The 9,028-nt window shown below is 38.3% G+C and overlaps 1 pseudogene across 1 annotated transcript; it reads right to left on the bottom strand.

The window, feature by feature from the left end:
* Positions 1–360: 360 nt before the first annotated feature.
* LOC147482936 (uncharacterized) lies at positions 361–3,096 on the bottom strand (annotated as a pseudogene). Its single transcript, XR_015203840.1, has 4 exons — positions 2,937–3,096; positions 2,772–2,861; positions 2,129–2,395; positions 361–895 (listed from the first exon to the last, which is right to left on the bottom strand). The product of XR_015203840.1 is annotated as an uncharacterized LOC147482936 (transcript).
* Between the last annotated feature and the right edge of the window lie 5,932 nt (positions 3,097–9,028).

Below are 9,028 nucleotides of genomic sequence, written 5' to 3'. Positions count from 1 at the left end.
ATATAGAATGGTGTTTCAACTTTCAAGGATAAACCCGCTACACACTACTTGTGTAACGATGCAGATAAAACTTCTGAGGACAAATTATGCCTGCAACCTAGTCCGAAATGAAATCAGGTCAAGGCAATAATCGTGGATATGTATCGGAACTATTGATATCAGTTCAAAGTGGCCGGGATCAAATGCTCAATTATCTATCTCCGAGGGCTACGACCTACAGCTGGCAGCTTTACGTAGATCACATGAAAAGCCAGCTTACAAGTACGTAGCAGCTCCAGCTTACACGACTTGTAGAGGTGAACACTTTAAGGATGAACAATTTTAACACCTAAATCCTGCAGATGAGTTTTACTCTGAGTATAATGTCGACAATACGGTGCAATTGTGCACTAGCATCCTCAAAATCCAATTTTCAGTATTCCAACATTATATAACAGATAGAAGGTACATATTCAATAAAAAAAAATTGAAAACGTAGTTAGCAGGAGCATCCCTTAGTGAGGAGACAGAATTTACTCTATTTGGAAGCACAATGAGAAAAAAAGGCAGCAACTTAAGATGATTATGACAGATACATCAATCAGAATCATGTCTCCTCTTTTCCTTGTCTCTTCTGTGTTTCCTCTTGTCATCTGAATCACGTGAATGTCGCTTCTCACGCTTCTCGTGTCTCCTCTCGTCACGCTTCTCGTGTCTCTTATCTCCATGCTCACGCTTCTCGTGTCTCCCCTCCTCACGCTTCCTTTTCTTCCGGCTGCTTTCATCATCTGAAGATTCATCTTTAGTGTTCTGCACCTGTGGCTTGGGCAGAACCGCATTCACCCTTTCAGGCGAAGCATCCCTTTGGCTGGTAGGAAGAGAAGTTGATTCTTCCATACCACCACTGCGAGGAGCTCTGCAATAATAATCCAGAAAAAAGAACACATACAATCAGTACCTCTGGAAAATTTCTTCTTTAAAAGCTTATACAGAGAACAATAAAGAACACAGATAAGGCAGACCAAGCGACTATAAACCACAGGCCTAATGCACGAGGATAGGGAGACCATATTTTTATTCCAGCTGAGAAACCAGTCCATTACAGGGTCCTTAAGAATAAGTGTGTTCTAGGATATATCATATATCCAGCATGACATAGTTTCAGATAACATATTTATCGTCACCAAAATGGTAAAAGATGTTTCATGATTGCAAGTGGTCTGTTTTTTTGCACAAAGGATAATTGATTGCCACTATTGTTCATTGAGGGGTGCATCACCAAACAAAAAAGTGGTAACAAATTCATTAAGTATATGGATGCCAAATCCAAAAATCAGATAAAAAGCAGCATTCACATCAGCACACATGACAGCATTTCGATAATAAATTGTGTCAATATAGGAGCAAAAGACGTGTCATGATTACAATTCAGTATAGGGATATAAACAAAAAATAATAATCTTAAGTCTTTCATTTGATACATATGAATGTTAAAGGGAAAATCAAGTAAGTAACATGCACATATGACAGTAATTGAGATTATAGATTATGTCACTCTACGTGGTAAAAGACGTGTCATGATTACAATTCAGTGACAGGGATATACATAAAAAAGTGGTCAGAATCTCACTAGATATATGGACGTTAAAGGCCAAATCAGGTCAAGAGTAGCATGCAAGTGTTGATGGCAGAGGGGATGTACATGTGAGTGTGTGACAGATAGAAACTGTTGTATTTTAGACTTTCAGAATCTCAAAATTGCTATAACAATTTATATAAAAAAAACTTGTTAATAACTGAATCTTTTAAAAACTTGAGTATACTATCTTCCAAAGGAGAGTATAAAAGGAACCAAATTCCAAAGGAAGCAGCAGTATTATGTTGCTATCAAATAATTTTTTCAGAATCCATTGTCTAATGGGGCACCTGTGATGAATAGTTCCTATAATGCACTTAGCGACTTATTGCTCGTATCTTCTAAATATGAAAGTCGGGCAAATTTCTCATTAGCATCTAACTTCTAAGCACACCTATTAAAAACAAAAAAGCCAGTTCAAGAAAGCTGGCCATGCGTAGACTGAGACCTGCTCTCACAGTTCCACCATAGATGGCAATATAATTACACTAAGTAAACGTTTGTTGATCATACCTAGCAAATCCGAGACCCTGCACATGTGCAGCTTCAGCATGACCTTCTCCCAAGTCTTCTGCAGTTGATCCCCTCTTAACAAGCTCCTGGAATTCATGCTTATCTAGTCGATTACCTTGAGGACGACCAGAACGTTTGGGAGCTAAACCAAGAGCCTCCTGCATTGCCAACTCTTCTTCTTCTTTATTCTTTTTATCTCAGCTTTGGCTGCCTCTGTATCCACATCCAAAGAATTCTTACCTCTAGCATACCAGTTTAGATCTTTGCCTGTTGGAAAAAAACATGAAAAGGGGGAGTTATGGTATGATTTTTTTGTCCATCAATTTACTAACAGAAAAAAGGGTAGCAGCAGTCAACAGAGACTCCCTAAAGATTTAACAAATTAAGTTGTATATGCTTAACCTAATCCTAAACGTCTGTATTACCTAAGTACCTGTCCATTCTAAAAGTTTACAAAATCGATTGCAATAAAATTTAGGATTTCGACCCCACCATCATGGTGCGTCACACCAAAAGATCAAAGTGGTCGGGCTATATAGACTACATCAAGATTCCAGGCAGTTAGATAGTCTATAATACAAATAGTTACTTGAAACTGAAATATCGAAAGCAGAAATAAATGAATAGATGACGAATAAATTACCTTTCTGCCATCTCCCAACAGGTGCCTTAAGACTATGACCAAGATAGTTTTCTCTATGCTTATCGGCCTTCACATCATCCCACTTGAACTCTGCCATAAAATCAATGAATGATAATTTAGGATTGAAACATACCCTAATTAACAGGGGAATAAAAAAAAACTTACGGTCTCGACCGCCGCGAACACCTCCTCTTGTAGGGTGATACATTTTTTTTTTTACTATCTTCTCTCTCAGCTACAAATCAGTTTCGCTTAGCTTTTGGTCCAATGACCGAAGCTCCTAACCTTAAAAGGGGGAAAACAAAGGGTCGGGTACACTGTGTTTATGGATATATTCTGATCCATATTCAAACCCGACCCGTTTCTAGACTTCAAAAATATATACCAAATGAAAGTGACTGTAATGTTCTATAGTTCTAGGGTGCTGTATTGGTATTGGGCGCCACTCATATTAGATCGGGCAGCCTCCAGCCCAAGCCCAAACAACAAGGCCCAATACACCCCCCACCAAATCGAAACCGGGAAAACCTACTCCTTACCGGTCATCTCTTTCGCCCAAACCCTTCGAAACCCTAAAAATTCGAATTTCAATTCGAGTGCAAACCTTCGAGTGCCCGATTCGAGTTTCTCCAACAAATCTCCAACAATTCAAGTTTGATCCACCATTGATCAAAATCTCCAACACGATCGGTTTGATCCACCATTGATCAAAATCTCCAACAATCTCCACCATTGATCCACCAGTTTGATCCACCATTGATCCACCATTGATGTGTTTGTATGTGTTTGTCACTGAAAACTAGATTTGAGTTTCTCAATTCGTTTGAGTTTCTCAATTCGAGCTTTATCAAAATTGCAAGTTGGAAGAGCGGTGAAAGCTTAAAATTTGCGAGTTCTTCAATTGAAATTCAGGTTGGTTCTTCTTAATTTGCGAGTTTCTCTTATAATGTAATCATATATATGTGATATGATCATGGTTTGTTGCTTTGAAATGTTATATATGGATTATTAATATGACTCTATGACTCTATCCAAGAAGAGGTAATACAGATGCAAGTGTACTTGTGTTTGAACTGAGTGTTTGATTTGGTTCAGTTATCATTTTGATTTATTTGTGTTTGAACTGAGTGTTAAACTAGTGTTGTTATTTTTAGATGAAGTTTGTGATGAATCTTGTTATATTGGATGAAACTCATTCTAACTGAGTACTTATTGGTCCTGCAGTGATGGTTTGGTTTACCTCATCTTAGAAGTCTACTTATTGCTGGTTACTTTTATGTCTTTTTGATTCAATGCAACTTGAGAGACTTGGTTACTTTTGTTTCATTGAAATCCTGGGATTTGTTTGGTTTCAGTTTATTGGAAATTTTAAGTAATATCTAGTTGGTGTGTAGTGTGCATTATCAGTTGATAATCTCCTTGCCATGTTTTCTTTGGTTATATGTACTTTTTTGGAAGACTTAAAAATGGTGATCTTCGAAAACGTAGATTCATCCACCATAGACCATTCCTATTGAGGAAACTGTCTTACCCATATGCATTGATTTCATGCGCCAGAATCCTTGGCTTGTCATCCGGATAATGTAATTATGATTAGAGTCTCCATTTTGCCATCGCCACGATTGCCACCGAACGTTTTGAATTCGGTATGTATGTGGGTCTTCTTTTTTTCGTAGCTACAATTAAGAGTAGCAGTTCATTGTTGCATTAGTTAGACTACCTAAGTACCAACATCGTTCTTGGTCAATGGCATTTAGAGTTTTAGACCAACAAATTCTTGAATTCATGCACTTTGCGTGTTGGGATATTCTATCCCCAATGGAATGCTTATCGCTGTAATTAGGCTAACTAAGTTATTTTTTTTGGTAGCGTGTAATCAGTAGCACTTTATTCCTTGAGTAAGAACAAATACTTGGTGTGACATAAGTCACATGATTCCTTAGTTTGGGTATGTTCTTGGCTAAATTTGGCTTAGAAACTTTGGTCGCCAGTGTACTTTCAAAAATCCTTGCTCTGTTTCGTGCTATTGACTTTTGTCTTTGGACGGTCAGCCTCTGTTGTAAGAGCAGGGTAAAATGAGCAATGGCAAGCAACCAGGTTTTTAAAATGGGTCCTGTATTGGGCGCCACCAAAATTGGATTGGGCAGCCTCCAGCTCAATCCCAAATCGCGAAGCCCAACAAAAAGCCCAGTACACCCCCCACTTCCATCGCGAAACCGGAAAAACCTTCTCTAGCCGGTCATCTCTCTCGCACACTCGGCCTTCGAACCCTAACCAAAAACGAATTAAAATCGCCCAATCCAAAAACCATTCCAATTCTCGCCCAATTCAATTAGAATCGATACAATTGTAATTGAGAATCGCACAATCAAATTGAAAATCGCCCAATCAAATTGAGCCATCGAGTTTTTCTTTGATGAATCAAGTTGTAGTCCATTGTAATTGATGAGCATTGTCTATGAGTGTTGTTAGAAACATAGCTTGACTTATAGGTTTACCATTATTTACCATGTCTCCTTAGCAGATCCCCTATTTAGCTTGAAGTTCTTTATTAATTGTTTATAGTTGTAGTGCAAGTATGAAGCACATCAAAGCGTGTTTATTTAAATATGGTTTACTAATACTTGTTTTATTTTTCTTTGTAGCGATGGGTCCTCGATCAAAGAATATGAAGAATGTAGCGAAAACTACATTCAAGGGTGTTAAGAAATTGTTTGGTGGCGGTTCCTCTAGCGGTGACGCAGTTGGAAGAAAAAGACATAGGGTAGACGGCTTAACGGCATCAGCGCGTAAGAGGGGACCATTTGGAAAAAGAGGTTCCTGAGGTTGATTCGTTTAGTGAAGATAGTGTAGATAGTGATACTAATGTAGGTTTAGATGTAAATATGGACAAAGGGAAGAGTATAGTAGAAGAGGAGAGTGAGGAGGAGGAGGAGGAGGATGAGGGATGATGATGTTGAAGAATATGTGGTAGAAGACGTACCACCAATTGGAAGAAGCACCTCCAGATTGATTTCGTAAGAAAATCCAATGATGATTTGGAGTTTCAAAGAGGTGTGTATGGGGAGGCCCGTGATGAGTCGAGTTGTTGTATGACTACGCGGTGCATGTCACCGCGATGTTTGGGAGAGAAGGGTAATATTTTGTTTTTCTTGTGTACTTTGATTTTCTTTTACAAAATCTTTTGTTTTCATTCATATATATCTAATGCGTGCTTCGGTTGTTTTCAGGAGGATCGCGGAGCGTTGAAGTGTGTTTCACACTTAGCCGGTTATCCCAATGGAATTTCAAAAATGAATGTGAAAGGTCTCGAGATTTGCGCGGCAAATTGAGAAGGATCGGGTTGTTTGATCTCGTGGAAGGTTATCACGAGCATATGGATCCACCATTGATCTCTGCGTTTGTGGAGAGATGGCATCCGGAGACCAACACCTTCCATATGCCGGTTTGGGGAGATGATTGTGACTTTGGACGATGTTGTCCAAATCTGTGGAGTCATTAGAGGGAAGAGCGGTGCAAGGGGACAAATGAAAGTGAACTTACAACAATCGATAAATCTCTTACATCTTGGTCTGGGGCTCCCTATTGATTTGATTAGGGTGGAGATGGAAGCTAGCAGGTTCACTTCAAAAATAAGGCTAGAATTCATCCGGAAGCATTTTGTGAACAAGGTTCATGATAGCCCTATATGTGACGCTGCTGGGAATGTGGTAGAGAAGGCCTCGAGTTTCCAAGATGTTCAACGGACTGTTAGAGCTTTTATTCTATTTTTCTTTGGATGTGCCGTTTTTACTGACAAGTCTGGGACTGGAGTGCCTATATGTTATCTAAGGCCGTTGTTGAAATTCAGTGAGATAGAAGAGTATGCATGGGGTGCAGCAATTTTGGCGTTTTTTATATAGAGGTCTGGGGCCGCCACATGTGCGAAGGTGAAAGGGGTTACGGTGCTATATGACTCTTCTGACTAAAACTTGAGTATTTTTAGAGTTTATTTTTTAATGTTAATTTTATTACTATATCAATATGTTAACTATTTGTGTATATCTAGGCATAGATCTATGAGTATTTTCGGTATTCATGGCGGTCCCAAACTTCAACTATATCTCGTCTCACCGGCGTGCTCATAAACACATCCGGCCGCTCCCACTATTATTACGACACAACGTATGCATTGCGGTTTTATCGGCGATAATTGATGATTTGAATGAGTTCAATGTAAGTATTAAATTCAATGACAATTTGGTATTTAAGTTTGTTTTATATATTTTTTTAGTAATTGATCATTAGAGTTGTTAATGACACATTTGATTTTGTTTCAGTTGTTTGGCATCCCTACAAAAAAATATCGAGAGATACAAACCCGATCGATGACATTGCATTTTTGAGGGATTGCTATGTTTTTTCAACATTGTCGAGCTTTCTGCCGCAGGGTGGTGCATGCATCGGTTGGGTCACGTGCAACTTGTACCTAAAGATCCTCCAATACCAAATTGGAGAACAAGAAGTGTGGCAGACGCTGGTATGAGGAAATTTGAACCAATATTGGGCCACTTTTATCGAGTCGTGGAGAATCACGTGATCCAACTCTGCAACCGAGGACCTATTTCGTCTTATCCATGGAAGTGTCATCAAAACTACATGACTTGGTATCGCGAGGAATTCTCATGTAGTTTTGGTGAACCCCGAAGCTTCTTCCTATTCATCCATCCCCGGAGACAATCACTTTAACCGTTCACCCGATTGTAGAAGTATTGTGATTTTTAATTGAGTTTCTCTAAGCGTGATTTTTGCATTCGATTGGTAACTTATCTTGATTTTCCTTTTTTCGACAGAACGACGTCATCGATGAAACCAGTCGTTTGCTAGAGAGAGGTCTGCAATTGGCTGGGAATGATATGCTAGAGGAAGCGTACAACTTGATTAAGTGCAAGTACATTGGTGGGCGCTATAGTTGATTTGTTTCAGTTTAGGGTTTGTAACTTCATAATTTAGTTTCAGTTCAGTTTAGGGTTTGTAATTTGTTTCAGTATATGGATGTAATTTGTTTCAGTTTAGGGTTTGTAATTTTGTTAACTTCGAATGAATTGATGGATATGATGTTTGAATGAATGTTGGATGTTTGAATGGATGAATGATGTTTAATATTTGAATGGAATTTAATGAATATGAATAGATGAATTTGATGAATGTGTTTGATATCTGATGTTTGAATGGAAAAGTGGAATTTGATGAATATGAATGGATGAATTTGATGAATGAGAGTGTTTGATATTTGATGTTTGAATGGAAAAGTGGAATTTGATGAATATGAAAGTGTTGTAAAAACAAAATGAATTTTGAATTTTTTTTTCCAAACGACCCAGCCGCATCGTTTGGCATAAAGGCCAAACGACCTCAGCAGATCGTTTTTCCTTTATACCAAACGACCTCGGCAGATCGTTCTCTTTTAATCTCAAACGACCCACCCACATCGTTTGTCCTTTATACCAAACGACATGGCCACGTCGTTTGGTCTAAAGGCCAAACGACTTGTTCATGTCGTTTTTCTTTAATCCCAAACGATGTGGCTGGGTCGTTTGGGATTAAAGCCAAACGACTTGACCGTGTAGTTTCGGTCATTATTTGTCAACATACGAACATTATTTCAAATCACTCGATTACCGTCCGAATCAACTAGTCGATCACTCGATTGTCATCCGAATCAACTTAGTCGATCATTCGATTTCAAAATCACTCGATTGCCATCCGAATCAACTTAGTCGATCGCTCTATTTCCAAATCACTCGATTGTCGTCCGAATCAACTTAGTTGATCGCTCTATTTCCAAATCACTCGATTGCCGTCCGAATCAACTTAGTCGATCACTCGATTTCCAAATCAAATCAAATAAAAGCCCTAACATTATTTCCAAATAACATAAAAATAAAATCAAATTACACTTGTTCCAAATTACATCAAAATAAATATCAAATTACATAAATATATCACTTAGTCGATCGCTCGATTTCCAAATCACTCGATTGCCGTCCGAATCAACTTAGTCGATTACTCGATTTCCAAATCAAATCAAATAAAAGCCCTAACATTGATAACATAAAAATCAAATCAAATTACACTTGTTCCAAATTACATCAAAATACAAATTACATCAAAATATCATATCGACAACATACAAACAACTTAGTCGATAACATGTAATCATTGGTCTTCAACGAGCTCCTTTTCCCATATTAAATTGGGAATGTTCAATGCCATAA

The sequence above is a fragment of the Coptis chinensis genome, chromosome 8 (genome assembly GCF_015680905.1).
Source record: "Coptis chinensis isolate HL-2020 chromosome 8, ASM1568090v1, whole genome shotgun sequence".
In the NCBI taxonomy this organism is placed as follows: domain Eukaryota; kingdom Viridiplantae; phylum Streptophyta; class Magnoliopsida; order Ranunculales; family Ranunculaceae; genus Coptis; species Coptis chinensis.
Note: the sequence above shows the minus strand (reverse complement) of the source record. Positions and strands in the feature narration are given on the sequence as shown.